The sequence below is a fragment of the Lontra canadensis genome, unplaced genomic scaffold (genome assembly GCF_010015895.1).
Source record: "Lontra canadensis isolate GAN:19392208 unplaced genomic scaffold, GSC_riverotter_1.0 scaffold39, whole genome shotgun sequence".
Taxonomy (NCBI): Eukaryota; Metazoa; Chordata; class Mammalia; order Carnivora; family Mustelidae; genus Lontra; species Lontra canadensis.
In genome coordinates, this window is record NW_022631033.1 from 18,244,043 (window position 1) to 18,259,048 (window position 15,006).

Consider the following 15,006-nt stretch of genomic DNA (forward strand, 5'->3'; position numbering starts at 1 on the left):
GGGGGGGGGGGGGGGGGGGGGGGGGGGGGGGGGGGGGGGGCGGGCCATGTTCATTTGGCCTCTTTAAGAGATTGTTCTACTTCATGCTAAATTTGCGAGTCTAACTTGAGAAACCTAGAAAATTCAGTAGAAAATACATATTCACAGTATTTTAAGCTGGAATGGACTATTTTAAGCCTAACAGAATCTCAAGATAAACCAGTTCAGCTTCTTCCCTTTGCAGCTGAAGGACGGGGGCCCAGAGGAGTCTGGGGTTGTCAGGAACTTGCAGGAAGTCAGTGCGGCCCTGGGAGCAGAACCCAGGTCTCAGCGTCGTCCCTGCTCTCTCTCCTTTGCAGCAGCGACGCTCACTGGGCTTCCCCAAAGCACCTTCCTAGATGCAGAGAAATACCTTGTTACTCATAAAGCCAAGTCTTCAAAGTGGTTTTTATAATAACTTATGAGAGCTTTGTAATTAGTTGCAAATAATACCCTGTAGTTAATGAAAGAAACGGCTATGCTCAAAGCCGTTTATTAATTATGATGTTCCAGTCAGCATTTGCAAGTTAATTTAAGGGAAGAAAAGCAGGATTATGTCAAGAGTACAGTGATCCTCAGAATCCAAGGAAAGGAAACAAGTCGAAGTTTTCCTTACGTTGATTTGGAACTTGGGACTGGTTTGTGTCATTCTGTCCCTCTGTCCCAATCTCTCTCTCAGTCCACCTCCCACATCCCCTATCTGATGTGCCCTTAGGTCCTGTCATTCAACTTGTCAGTCACCAGACTCCCATCTCTAATCCCTTGACTTGATCCCCTGCCCCCATCTCGGTCCCCTGCTTGGTTTCCCTTCCAACTTCTGTCCCTCTGTCTCTCCCTAAGGACTTGCCCCCATTTTTTTCTCCCCTCAGCCCAGCTTCCTCTGCAGCTGATGTGTGAGGTAGGTGACCGCCCCAGCCTTTGTCTGCTTCACTCACTAAATCTGTCACTCACCCCAATTTCCAGTTCCCCACGGAGCCATCTGATCTGCCTCCTTCACCTTTTCTCACCGGGCTGCAAGTTGCTGCCACTCCTCGGAGGGGGCCGCCTGTGGTCGGGTGGCCAGCCCTGGGCTGAGGCCAGGGACCCCGGGGGGCTCAGGAGCCCTGGGCAAGACAGCTGGCCTCTACCTGGACACCCGTGTATATAACTCACGACAGGCCTGCGTGGCGTGCAGTGTCCTCTCTCGGGGGGTGGGAGGGGGGCGGCAGTGCGTGGAGACCTGGGCTTAGTGTCCTTAAAGCCATTTGCTCAAGGACCTGTGGCCGGTCGGTGGTCCAGATGGGAGCCAGCCCCTGGGGTCAGCGCCGCACCCTCCTCCTCTTCGTGCTGGGCTCCTCTGGAAGCAAATCCATGCCTTCCCCAGAAGTCGCCGTGCCCTGATGCTAGGTAGACCCAGCTGTCTTCTGCATGTGTTTAAGAAGTTATTGTTAAGGCCCCTGGGCTGTCAGTAGACTTGAGATCAGTAGGATTTTATGAAAACCTTGCTTGAGACCCTGCGTGATATCTGCTAACATCTTCACACACTTGGGGTCCAAGGAGGTTTTCTTGGATCTAGGTCAAGTCCTTATAGAAATGCCAAACTGAGATTTCAACAGGACGAGCAGGTTGTCGGGACTTTTAAAAGCCCCACCCCCACCTCTTTTAAAGAAGACGCAAAGCTCTGGCAGAAATCAAATTTTTAATCAGTGGAGGTTGATTTATATTTTCATAGCCTTTGGCATCAGGGAAGATCTTACATGGACAGACGGGTAAGCGTGTTTGTGAGGGGGGTGATCATTTGTGCACTGTCCTCCTTGCCGAACAAGGATTGTTAAGTACTTCCTTGAATTCCGTGAAATTTGCTGCCATGAAATCTAAGAACTGGGAAGCAGAGGGTGGAAATGGGCTTAGCAGTGAGTGACCCTCTGTTTCCACTCTCTCCTCGTTCTTTGACCTCCTGCCACAGGGACCTCGGAGGCCGTAAACTCCACACAGAAGCCGCTAATCCCCCAGCCTTTCCTCCTGGCTCCTTCCAATCCATCCAGCAGCTGCTCCCTCTCACCCCAAGGCCAGGCAGGGAGCCCCTGAGATGCCGCCAGGGGCCAGCTGTGTCACCTAGACTGGACCTTCCCCTTCCTACTCACATGCTGGCTCATCTCTGCTGCCTTGTGAAGGAAGGGGGTAGGGAAGGATACAGAAGCCACAAGCCTCTGATTGCTGGAGGAGCTTTTCTCTGTCACTTGTGCTGTTTTTTTCTTAGATGTGTGATCTGGGTTTGTGAGAAGCTCTCAGGGGTTTCTCCTTTTAGATTGCTCCGCTCCATGATGCATCACCACTGAGTCTGAAATTGTACTTGGCCAGAGCTCTGGCTTCTCTGCCTGGCCAGCTGGCTGCACTTTGCTCCAGGGCTCCCCTGACTCCGAGAGGCCCCCAGCACAGGAGCCAGCCCTGGCCTTGAGGGTAGGGGGTGTTGGGGGTAGAGACTCCCTGGGGAGGACCACAGGGTGGGGACCTGGGCATGCAAATTCACCCTCCAAGGGCATGAGACACTGTTCAGGAAATGGGTGGGAGTGGTGGCAAAAAAGCAACCAAACCAAAGGGCTCCATTAAGAAATGATTGTGTGACATGAGTCTGTTTATGTAAAATTGTGTGAGCGTGGGCAGGGGAGGGTCAGGGAAGAGAAAGACATTGATATTAGACGAATGAAGAAATGGGGAACAAATACAGCCCTCGCTCTAACACCGCCGTCAGGTAGTATGCAGTGGGATGAAAGAAAAGAACATTGCATTGTGCTATGGTATGCCTCTGCCTGATGGAAAAGAAGCCAAACAAACAAAAATCCCAGATGTGTAGAGAAGCACTCAGTATGTCTGAGCTGAGCAAGGAGAGAGGAAAGGAAGGGGACCGGATGCTTGCGAAGGGGACAAGGGAGGAAAGTGATTCTCACCTTTCTTTTATACATTTTATGTTCATTACTTGTTGAAACCAGCAAGTGTTAACTTATTTATAATTGAGATAATAAATAGAGGGGCGCCTGGGTGGCTCAGTCCATTAAAGCATCTGCCTTCAGCTCAGGTCATGATCCCAGGGTCCTGGGATTGAGTCCTGTGTCACACTCTCTGTTCAGTGGAGAGCCTGCTTCTCCCTCTGCCCCTCTCCCTCTCACTCTCTCTCATGTTCTCTCAGTCTCTCGAAATAAATATAAATCAATCTTTTAAAAAAAGAAGAAAGCTATTCTAAAGAGAAAAAAGGAAAAAATTGAACTTATACTGGCATAGATTAAGTTTTATCTTTATTTTTTTTATTTTAAATAGTCTTTTTTTCTTTTCTTCTCTTCTTTTCTCTTTTCATTTCTTTTCTTTTCAAGTAATCTCTGTGCCTGACATGGCGCCCAAACTCACAACCCCGAGATCATGTAGAGTGCGCTCTCCTGACTGAGCCAGTCAGACTTGACTTAAGTTTTATGTTTACTTGGTAGTCTGTGTAAGTGGTGAGTACCTTTCAAAAGGCACAAAAGGCTCTGTGGGGAGAAAAACGTCTTCTCTCTTGTCTATGGCCATCCATTTCCCCCGCTGGAGACAGCCAGGATTCCTGGGTATCCTTGCCCAGATGCTCTGTGTTTTTACAAATATATATTTGCCTGTATAAATGGGGGAAGAGGGAGGTTACCCCTTCACCTCCTGCCAAATGGTAACAAAATAGAAACACTGCTTTGGGGCTTGTTCTTTTTTTTTTTTTTTTTTAAAGTTAAAAATACACTCAGGGCATACTAATACATAGAGAACTATCTGGTTCTTTTTAAAATTATTATTATTGGTTACATGATATTCTGTTATCTAAGCTCTTTTTATTTAACCAGGCTTCTCTCAGCATTTAAGTTGTTTTCAGCCTTTAAAGTAGGAAACCATACTGAAGAAATACTTGGGACTATATCCTTTGACCTTTGTGGGTATCTCTGTAGAATAAATACCTTGAAATGGAATACAAAATTTCTCTCCAAAGAAGGGGTACAGATTGACTCTTCCTCCAGAAATGTACAAAAGTGCTAGATGTCCTTTAGAGGACCCGTGCTGCCTTTAGAGGCAGGATATACTATAATGGTAGCGACAGGGATCTGGGGTAAGGTGATAGGAGAGTCAGGCCTTTTCAGTTGCTACTGTGATAGGCCCATCTCTTTCCAGAAGTTATTTTTGGATAAACCTTGGTTTCAGATGAACAAGGATATGAGGAAGAAATGAACATTTAGTGAGCTGCTACTGTGTGCCAGGTAGGGGGGATCAGGTCAGTTTAATTCTTAGAGCACTCCTGTATGCTTGACATTTCTTATCCACACTTCAGACACGAGAACAGTGAGGCTCAGAGAGGCTAGGTAATTTCCCCAAGGCCACACAGTGGTAAGTGGAAAAGCCACTTTTCAGACTTTGTCAGTGCACTCATGCTCATGTTGATACTTCTCCCCTGTCTCTTAGAATAAAATTAGAAATCTCTGTAGCTCTTATGTTGCAGAAAATCTGGGGGTGCACTGGAGCAATGAGCAAGTTGTAGAAGACCAATGTCACCTATGGTTGACCTCTAGACATGTGATATTGCTTGTGCCTAAGAAATCCCTTTATATGGGTCTGTGGTATGGAAGGACAAAGTTTTTCGTTGGTTTATGTGGATCATCCACAACCTACAAAGGGCTGTGTTCCAAAAATTCTTTTTCGTCTGCCGACTCTAAAGGGGAAGACACAGCCCCGTAGTGACAATGTTCTAAATGCTGGTTTGGCGTCCAGACCGAGCCACAAAGCCCATATAACCTACAAAGTTATAAAAGAACATTTGTGGCCATATGTCTTGGCACTGTCAGTCCATAGTGGAGTGTGTGGCTGAGGACATAGGGATAGATACGGGCGAGAGCCCACAGTGAGGACGAAGATCGGAAAGGCCAGAGCTCCCACATCTGAGGGCTGGGCTGGGCTTCAGGGCTGTGGCTGGCTGCAGTGAGTGGGGCTGGGACCCAGGAGACAGGGCGGTAGAAGGCTTGCTGCTTGGAATTGTTAAAAGCATCACTGCTAAGAGCAATGAGGCCACTAATTATTTTCAAAAGTCAAATATTTGTAGGTTGGCAATTGCCCACACTTTTTTGTCTCAAATGGCTTTATTAGACTAGTAAACCCAATGCAAATTTGGCTTCAGTTAAAGAGTTTAGATATAAAGGGTCATACTTTCTCAGCTCAAGAAATAAAGGAGATTTTTCCTCCCATAAAAAGCAGGGCAAATTTGCTAGAGATTATTATGGTTGCTTTTTCTGGTGTACTTTCCAGTCTAAGTGGAGAGACAGTAGTGGTCTCTTGAGTTGACTTTGTGGGTCAGCCCCTGCACTACTCTGTGCTTCAAGACTGAAAGGAGCCAGGGTCTTTACCCTTAGCCTTGTCTTCTAGAAGTTTGGAATAGCGTTGGATGAACTAAAGTGTATGTCTCACTTCGTGTGATAATACTCTTAACCTTGTAATAGGCAGAGAGTAATTTTCTGAAGTGGAAGAAGAGGAGAGGAGAAAGAAACCAAGCTTCCATGCCTCTAGGTGGTTAAAGTTGTGTGATTAAAGGTGTGACTCCCTGACTTACCTTGTAGGTCAGCTCTTGTATGTGTGTCCTGTAGAAGCTGTCATTGGTTATTGCCATATTATCGCTCTTCCTCAGAAGTTGACAACTGTCAATTCCCTTTAACTACTTGGACCTGCTAATTCTATAGCCATTGGTGGGAGGCATCACCTACCAGTTATTATAGGTATTAGATGGTATGTTGTTTCTTTAAAAAAATATTTATTTGAGAGCAAGAGAATACAAGCAGGGGGAGCGGCAGGCAGAGGGAGAGAGAGAAGCAGATTCCCAATGTGGGGCTTGATCCCAGGACCCTGTGATCATGACCTGAGCCAAAGGCAGTCACTTAACCGACTGAGCCACCCAGGTGCCCCTATTTAATTTAATTGAATGATTTATTGCCCATTTTAAAAATTGGGTTGTTCATATTCTTAGTGAGTTTTGAGTTCTGTTCTTTATTTAAGCTTTATCAGCTTAAAATATTTATCAGCTTATCTGATAAAATCCTTTATCAGATATATCCTTTGCAAATACTTTCTCCCCATCCGTGATTTGTCTTTCAATTCAGTGTCTTTAGAAGCATTGGAGTTTTTAACCTTAATGACAGGCTAACCATTTATAAAGAAACGACTTCATTCCTGATGTAGAAAGTACTTCAAACCCAGTAGCCACACTTCCGCTTTCAGCTGGGACAGAGTAACAGAGACCGTATTTACCCTCGCACCTGAGAAAAAACAAAACAAAGCAGCAACATATAAAATGATTTTCAAGACCCTGAGCAGCAGGTGGCAGAGGACAGTGAGCTTGAGAGATGGGGAACAAAGGATGTGAGCCCCTTAACTTCCCCAGCTTAGCACCCTGGGCTGCAGGGCAGGGAGGGCACAGGGCCTGCTGGCAGCTCAGGGGAACCAGAGCTTTAGAATTAGCCGGACAGAGGAGAGGGGAAGAGAGGCAACTCCAGGGATCCGCGGGAACATCCCCATGGAAAACCCAGCATGATAGGCCCATGAGAGGAAACGAGGCGACTGGGAAAGGAAGGGGGCACTAAGAACTTATTTCCGCTGGAGTCTCCCCTACCCCACATCCAGAGCACTAAATAATTTGTGGTACCTCTGCTTCCTCCTGTCTCCCCCGCTCACCCCTACTACTCTCAAACGAACCCATTTTCAGCTATAGTTCAGAAGAAGACATTTTATGCTACACTTAGAGGTTTCCATAATGTATCTCTGAACTATGTCATCGTTTAGAAAATATTTTAAGATGTTGGCATTAGACTCCTCCCAAATGGATTTTGACTTTGTCGTGGTTTTTTTTTTTTTTTTTTTTTTTTTTTTCAGTTTGAAAATATGGCAGGATCAAGTAAGATAGAAAAGCAGGGTGAATTCCTGGAGCCCTACGGGTGATTGCCTCTGGCTGTGGTGCATGGAGGAGGCTGCATGTGGGGGGATGTTTGGAAGTGGCCCCTGTCTGGGTTACTTGTATACCCTTTGGAAGAAGAGGCTATAGACTTGGGCCCTGAGGGCGTGACTGTGCACTGACCAGTGTCAGATTTGGAACCACAGACCTGAGGGAACTTGCGAGGCTGCCATGTATGTGCCCTCCATCTGTGGATTCCGCCATTGCTGAGGGCCTACTGGGCGCCAGGTACTGTTCTGGGAGCTTGAGATCCAATAGTGAGCAAGAAAAATTTCCATAATTGTGGAGCTTATGAGCTATAACAAGAGACACACCATCAACCCTTCTATGTCAGGTGGACAGAAGTCCTGTGAAGAAAAATAAATCAGGAAATGGAATATGGAGGGGCCGGGGGATTGGGGATGCTATTTTGTACAAGGTGGTCAGGAAGATTTCTTTTTCTTTCTTTTTTTTTTTTTTCAAGGCAGTGATAGTTGAGCAGAGACCTGAATGAAATGTATATGGGGGACGAGGGCAGGGTGCAGAGCAAAGTCAGGCCAGGGAGCAGGATGAAGGTGCTTGGGCAGGAAGTAAACAGGAGCAGATCACATGGGACCTTAGAGACCTTTGTGAGGACTTGGGCTTTGTTCCCAGTGACACAGGAGGCGTTGGAGGGTTCTGAGCAGAGTGGCATGACCCTATCTGCTTTCTAAAAGAACCCGTCTGGCTTCAGCAGGGAAATGGACCATGGAGGCCAGACGTGGGCTAGAAGAGCACCACGATAGTCCCGTTGATGGTGGTGTGGGCAAGGGAGCTGATCAGGTGGTTGGATGGGCTGGGTGGGATTGAGTTGGAGCAACAGGACATGCTGATGCTGTGGGCTGTGGTGTGGGATGTAAGGGGAAAGGAGGGTCAGGGCTGGCTCTATGCTTTTTGTCAAGAATCACTGGAAGAACAGAGTGGACATTTATGGACATGGGGAAGCCTTGGAAAGGAGTAACTTTGGGGAAGTAGGGCCAATGGAATCAAGAGTTTGATTTTGGACGTGTCAGTATCCAAGTGACCGTGTTTAATAGGTCGTCAGATCTTAGTCCCAGATTCAGTGAAAAGCTCAAGACAAGATAAATGGAGGCCCAGGGAAGGCAAATTGGCCTAGTTGAGTGGCGGGTTCTACACAGACCGAGCTGCTCGGAGAAATGGCTTCTCCCTGGCGCTACCCTTTCCCCATGGGAAGCCAAGCCCATTTGGGCAATCCCATACTTCCTAATTGGCTTTAATGCTTTCATGATTATGTTCCTTCCTTTCCTTCTTTCTTTTTTTTTTTTTTTTTTTTAATATGGAACCCTTCACAAATTTGCATGTCATCCTTGCCCAGGGGCCATGCTAATCTCTGTATCGTTCCAATTTTAGTAAATGTGCTGCCGAAGCAAGCACTATGTTCTTTTCTTTCTATCTGTATTTAGCCTTCAGTCTGGAAGCCAGCTGTTTCTACGTCAAGATGAGGCGCCATTGAAATATGAAGAATTCTTTCTTGTTCATAATTGCAACTTGTAAGAGGTTAGAGAGGCCAGGGAGTTCTGGGTTTCTACGATTAGGGCCATTTAATACTTTTCAGATCATCATGGATGCTTGTTGTTAGCTTATAATGGCCCCAAGTCCAGTCTGGATCTTCTGGGAATGAGACTTGGGTGGGGGTGGGGTAGGTAAAGGGACTCTCGTGTTGGGGGGTACACCCCCCCCACGCGCGCGCTATAGGTTCTCCTGTAGTGTTTGTGTATGCGCGTGGGAGATAACAGCCGTGTGCACAATAAGCAAGAGGGACCATCTCAGTGCTCCTCCCAGCCTTCCTTTTCTCTGGTCTCCCAGGCCCCTGCAGGGCCTCCTTGGCTCCCTCCACCTCCCCTGACCCAGCCCGACATTCACTCCTTTTCCCTCCAAGAAAAATGAATTTGTGGAAATCTTGTCATCTTCCCTATTAGGAGACAAGCAAATCTATGGCTTCTGATCATCCCATCCCTTCCAGATCAGGTCGATTTTGATAAGGCTGTTGGGCCTTTCCTGTTTCAGTTCCAGTCCTAAAAGTTCCTTCCATGTTCAGCAGACAGGAAAGCTACGGCTGGAGAGAGTTCTGGTAGGAATGCTTTCGTGTTGTCCGCGTTCACTTCTCTGAGCCTGGAACCGTTTCCAGTAAGAAGTAGGTGACAGGCTATCCAAATAAAGAATAACCTTTCGAAAGCACTTCTGTCCAGCAGTGTGGGCTTTTTGTAATCCTCACTTGCCTTTTGAGAGAGGGAAGGCCGGTTGGGTTTGGGCCCTGCTTCCCCCCCTCGCCCCCCTCCCCCGCCACGGTCCCCCCTACACACTTTGATCTGTGAAGCATGTCTAATCCTTAGCCAAGTCTCTTGGAACTTTATCCAGAGCAGGAAAAAGGGAAATATTTTTCCTTTCTTGGGTGGATTTGTATTTATATAAACCCTTAGCAGTGAAAATGGAGCCAAGTGGCAGGCGCGTCGTCTGAGGAGAGGCGAGTTGAGTCTGTGGTGGAAGAGGCAGGGGCAGTCAGTCCCTCAGCCCCAGGCCAGCTTTGATTTGGGTCAGACCCTGGCAGACATTCCAAGGGTCAGTGAGGACGTAAGTCCTTATGGGCGTTTTCTGAGGGACGTGGGTACACGCGGGTCGTCACCAAACAGCACGACTGAGCTAGCAGCCGACTGGCTAACTTCAGATCGCAGCTTGGGGGGGATTTGTGTGCACACGGAGGGGATTCATTCGCTTCATGTTTGTTGTTGCTACTGAGAGAGCCATGTCATAGGGGGCCTTGCTGTCCTCTGTAGTTTCAGCTCTGGATGCCTCACCTTCCCACAGTGTGTCCGTGATTGATTTCCTTGCATGAGTTTGTTGGCACTTTCTGGACCAGCCCTTGGCCCTCCCTGCGGGTAGTGAGTGTTTACTCTGTGCTTGCTGTGGTTCGAAAGCTTTCCTGTCAGAAGCCCGCCTCATCCAAGCTTCAGGGGGTGCCTCATGGTTCTGCTTTTCAAGATGCGGGGTGCTTTATTTTTAGACACTCGAGAGAAATCTTGTATATAATCCAAAGATAGGGTGTCTTGTTTTCGTGTTATTGCAATTTGTGTGTTATCTGGGCTAATCTGGGACTGATAAAGGCTCTGAGACCAGAAAGGGTAAAGAACTTTGATACAATCTTTTATTTTGCTCGGGTTCACTCTTCTAGATCCAAAGGCAGAGACTTTGGAGCTCGGGAGCCCTTAGGAGGAGGCTCCCGAGCTCCCCGCAACTTGGCTGGAGTCATTTGTCCTCTGTGTAGTAAAGGCCACCGCGGCCAGGTTCACCTGCTGTTCCAGCCCCAGGAATGTTTATCCTGTGTCTTCTGGAACCTCACTTGAGAGGGGAATCCTCATGAAGCCTCTACCTGGCATCTCGTCCCAGTGCTGGGATGAACACTGGGAGAAGGAGACTGTAAGTTCGGAGACCCTGAGGCTTTTCCAGCAGGTGCGGAGTCTAGCCAGAGCAGCAGCCCGGAGGAGGGGGTGATGGGGCTCGAATTCCACGGCCGGTGATGGAAACAGGGGCTGAGGGAAAGACGACTGCATCGAGCCAAGCATGAGGAAGTGAGTGGTAGGAAGAAGGGTACAGAGGATTGGATGTGTGTGAGTTAAAAAAACAAAAAAGGAAAACAGATTTGACGACAAGGAAGTGTGAGCTTATAATGTGAAGAAAGTGACAAAATTCGGGCAGAGATTTGAAAAGAAATCATGTTAACCTTTTTTGTTTTTGTTTTTCTTTTCTCCTGGTCCAACTCCGGTTAGACGCTTTGGAAAGGGTGCTGTGATCTTAGGTCACAACTGTTTGGATCCAGAAGAGACCAGAGTCCTTCTCCATCAGGGAGGGTCTGAATGCAGCCCCGCTTGACATAGCCTGCCGGAGATGCTAGTCACCTCCTTCTGTCCCTCAACAAACAAACAAACAAACAAAGCTTTATGTAATTAGTAAGCAGACATTACTCTTAGGACACTCATCTCTTGGGAATTGGGCCAAACAAGGAAAAGCGGAGCGTGTTCACTCCAGATGGAGCATCTTCCATAAAAGGCAGAATTAAAGGTATCAGTCATTTGTGCCCAGTGCAGGGCTCCTGCTTGGCTTGGCTTCTGTTACTCATTAGGACAATCTTAAGACTCCGCAGGTCAGAATCATTGTGTGAGTCACAGAAGTCATCAAGAGCGTGATCTCTGTTTCTCCTTCTGCCTCTGTCCCCGCCACCACCACCTTGGAGGATGCTGGGGAGAAATGGAAGCAAAGTGTCGAAGTTCACTTTGTTTAGTGCCGTCTGATGAGCAGGCCCCGAAAACTCGCTGAATGTGGGAGCTGACTTGCACCTTTAGTTCAAGGGCACGTCCAAGAACCCCAGTTGACCTGCTTCCGTTTGGCTGGTAGATTGTGCTCTCTTACTGATAAGACTTTACAAATTGTCCCCAAAGCATCGAGGCACAGAAGGGCATTTGCATTTGTCTTTTCTTTTCTTTTTCCTTTCTTTCTTTTTTTTTTTTTTTTTTTTAAGGAATCCCAGCTTTCAGCATCAGAACTGGTCTTGAGAATTCAGCAAATGGCTGGAGACAGAAAAGTCTTCACCTTGTTCAATTGTGCAGAACTCGGTAGATTCCCACATTTTGAGGAATTGCAGGGCTGTTTGGTGAAAACGGAAGCACAATTTACGAGAAGCTCATCATTTCTGACGGTGTGAGTTTTTGCGGCTGCCTTCGGAATTCATTCATCCCTCAGGATGGATCCCGTTATTAAGTGGTCTTATCATCCCTTGACTCATTTCCAAGAGGTGCTAATGGAGCCAAAAGCGGACTCCGCTCCCAGGAAGCACGGAGCTTCCCTGCAGTCTTGGGGAGCCTTCTCAGAGTCCCAGAACTCTCTACAAGTTCATGTAGCCAAGGGCTGGACAATGTGTACAGGCATCCCTGCTGACTTCTGGAGTCGGCCAGAAGACGCCCACTGAATCTCTAGGGACCCAGCCGCTTTCCTGGCAGTCTCAGGGGACAGCTTCTGGGGAGTTTTGAGGCTGTCCCAGCTGGCTTTCCCATGAATTCAGCAGACCACGGAGGTAGCTTTCCAAGGACTCCGGCTGGTGCCCCCGCACTCCCCCCCAGCTTCCGAGTGAGCCTGACAGCTTGCTCCCCAACCCCCAGACAGCTTCCAGAACCCAGAGGATAGGTGCCACAGCCTACCGGCTTCGGCCAGCCAACCGTGGACTCGTCTGACCTGTGGTTCCAGGGTATACCCTACCCTGTCCTAAAAAAGACGACGGTGAGAAAGATGACTGCCAGAGATGAGCACAATTCTGGATTCCAAAACAGAAGACCCAGGTCCATTTCTGCTCTTTACAAAGACTCGTTACCCTCCTTCCTGCGCGTCACTTTCTCCCCACCAAAAAAAAAAAAAAAAAAAAAAAAAAAGGAATTCATAATCAAAGGGCTGAGACCAAAGCTGCTTAAGAAAATGGAATTTCTTTTAAAGACTACCAAAACACACAGCCAGGCCTATTTACTTTATTTCTTTGGAGCAGCGGCCAGTCAGGAGCCGCCCAGCCGTCATCCTGAGGGAGGCACCGGTTGGAGGGGGTACAGGCATGGGGGACCGTCCTCTCAGATGCAGCCGAGTCTACAAATGGTTGGTTATGTTGGACCCAGCAGGTACCGGGAGATCTCTTCTGCCTTTTCTCACACTTGGAAGTGTGCACAATGGCACGTTTTTAAGTTGAACGTTTGGATGTTGAAGGTTTACTTCTCTCGTGTATACACTTTCTGGGCTTTATTTCATCTTAAGACAGGTGTCCTGTTACCTCTCTCTGGCTCTCCTCCTCCATATGAAGCGACCGTGGAGTTCTCTGGTCTTTGCTGTCTCTGACAACTCAGTGGGCTTGCCAAGCGGGGAACCTTCCTGCTCATGGTTTCAGACGATGCTGCCTTTGCCCTATGGAGATATGGGAAACAGGCATTCACGTATCTCATAGCCGCTACTCAAGAGTCACACTTAATTACAATACAGCAGTGGATTTTGGGGCAAGGGGTGTGAATTTTAGAAAGTAGAGCTCAAGACGCTCCGAAGACTTCCAGATCATTCCTTCCTTAATAGAACCTATATCATTGTTTGTTTTACTATCTAGACCTCTTTGGCTGTTTTGAGGGATATTCATAATTTAGATCTTTATCCCGGATCAGGAAGTGGGTTTCATTTGCACTGAAATGTGCAGGGCGTTTAATATTATGATTTGAGTCATTAGTATGATCAATTTGTAGTATTTTGAGTAATGTGCCCCACATTTGAGAATTCTGATGCTTAGTAGAAAAAGATGGAGAAGAGTTCGTTCCCCTCACCTTCTGTTGATTTTTTAAAAGAATCATAATAAAACTTAGTGTTCTGTTTTTTATGGCGGGGGTGGGAAGGGAAACAGTTGATGTGGTAGCTTTTTAATGCCAGAAATCTTGAGCCGGAGTCATTAAGAACAGTTTTTCATAACTTAGTGGCCTAATACTGCTTCAGAGAATGCAGTGTTCTGTGCGTCAGGCCAAATTTCTGCTCCTTCGATGGCGTGTGTGCTTACTGCCCACGGACAGAAGATCTCCGACAGAAGAGAAAGCATTAGCATTTACAGCTGGCCTGGCCCTTCAGTTGTGAAACATGCTTTCCGTCCTGCTCTACTATGGACTCAAACATAAAAATAAATAAACAACCTCAGGCCCATTTCATCTTGAATGACCCGTTTCACTCGAAGCTCGTTTGTGAGTTTCATATACTCTAATCAGAGGGTACTTTTCAACTGACACTGTCACCCAGAAAGGTCAGTCTCTTAATTTTTAACGACCACAGAGGAAGGATCCCCTCTTAATAGCGTGTCATAGTTTTTCATCATGTCCCCATTGTTGGACGCTTGAGAGGGTAACCAAGTTTTCACTGTTTTATAAATACTGTGGCCACGAGCAATCATTGCATAATTTTTGTCAGAGAGGAAAGGGCTTGAAACAAGATCCTGAAAATGGGAACATGCCAGGTCACATGTATATCTGTCCTTACTTTATATCTGTCCTCACTTTACTAACATATTTTCTATAAATGTAGCTTTTTGGTTTTTGTTTGTTTTTTTTTTTTTTTTACAACTCCTACCAACTTTGGAATTTATTTCTTATTTGCTTTTGCTAGTGATGACAGATGTGTAATAAATCTAATTTTTCTTTTTCATTTGAAGTTTTCAAATCTCTGGGGATGTGGTGTTTTGCAGGCAGATAACTTATGGTCTGATCCTTGTGTATTACTTTACTATAGAGAATCTGGTTACTGATCATGTATTTGTAAATGAATTTTTTATATAGTTGGAAAAGTGAGCTTTTCAAAAAAAAATTTTCATCACTATAGTAAGAGTGTCAGGAACTTACTAGATGCCAGATACAACATTTAGTACTTCTTATGTTGTCTAATTTAATTATCACGATATTGCTGCCCAGGACAGTAGTGTGTGGTGGTTAAGAGTGGAGTCAGATAGTCCTGGGTCCAAATTTTGGCCCTGCCACTGCTTCCTTGTGAATGTTGGTGAGTAGTTAACCCCTTGAGACTCTCTCTCCTGAAGATAAAAATTGTACCTACCTTCGTAGGGCTCTATCAGAACTAAGTGACATAATGCATTTATAGCATAAGCACATAATAAATGCTCAATAAATGTTAGCTGCAACTGTGATCATCGTTTTTCCTTCTGGGATCAACGGGTGTCATTCACCTTGACATATATAACAGTATGATGATAAGGTAGAACACATGGTCATGAACGTTCCTGGGCTTCTGAGGTGGTGTCTTCCACTCTTTGAGGTCTTTTCTAGTCCTGCAAATTAGCATTAGTCTGTCCTCCTCATTGCTCTTCTAACATTTCATAACTTTGCTTGGGGGTCCCTGTCACAGGGACTGTAGTTCTTTTTACAGATGTTTGACTTTCTTGGATGGGGGGGACCCTCTGTATC

At 46.6% G+C, this 15,006-nt stretch overlaps 1 protein-coding gene and 1 non-coding gene across 3 annotated transcripts in view; one reads left to right on the plus strand and one right to left on the minus strand.

The window, feature by feature from the left end:
* The window catches only part of MFHAS1 (malignant fibrous histiocytoma amplified sequence 1), a 97,743-nt gene that overhangs the window by 68,224 nt on the left and 14,513 nt on the right, over positions 1-15,006 (plus strand). The gene's annotated exons all lie outside the window — the stretch shown is intronic.
* LOC116874966 lies at positions 8,307-8,410 on the minus strand. Its single transcript, XR_004384097.1, has one exon. It is a non-coding gene; the product is annotated as a U6 spliceosomal RNA (small nuclear RNA).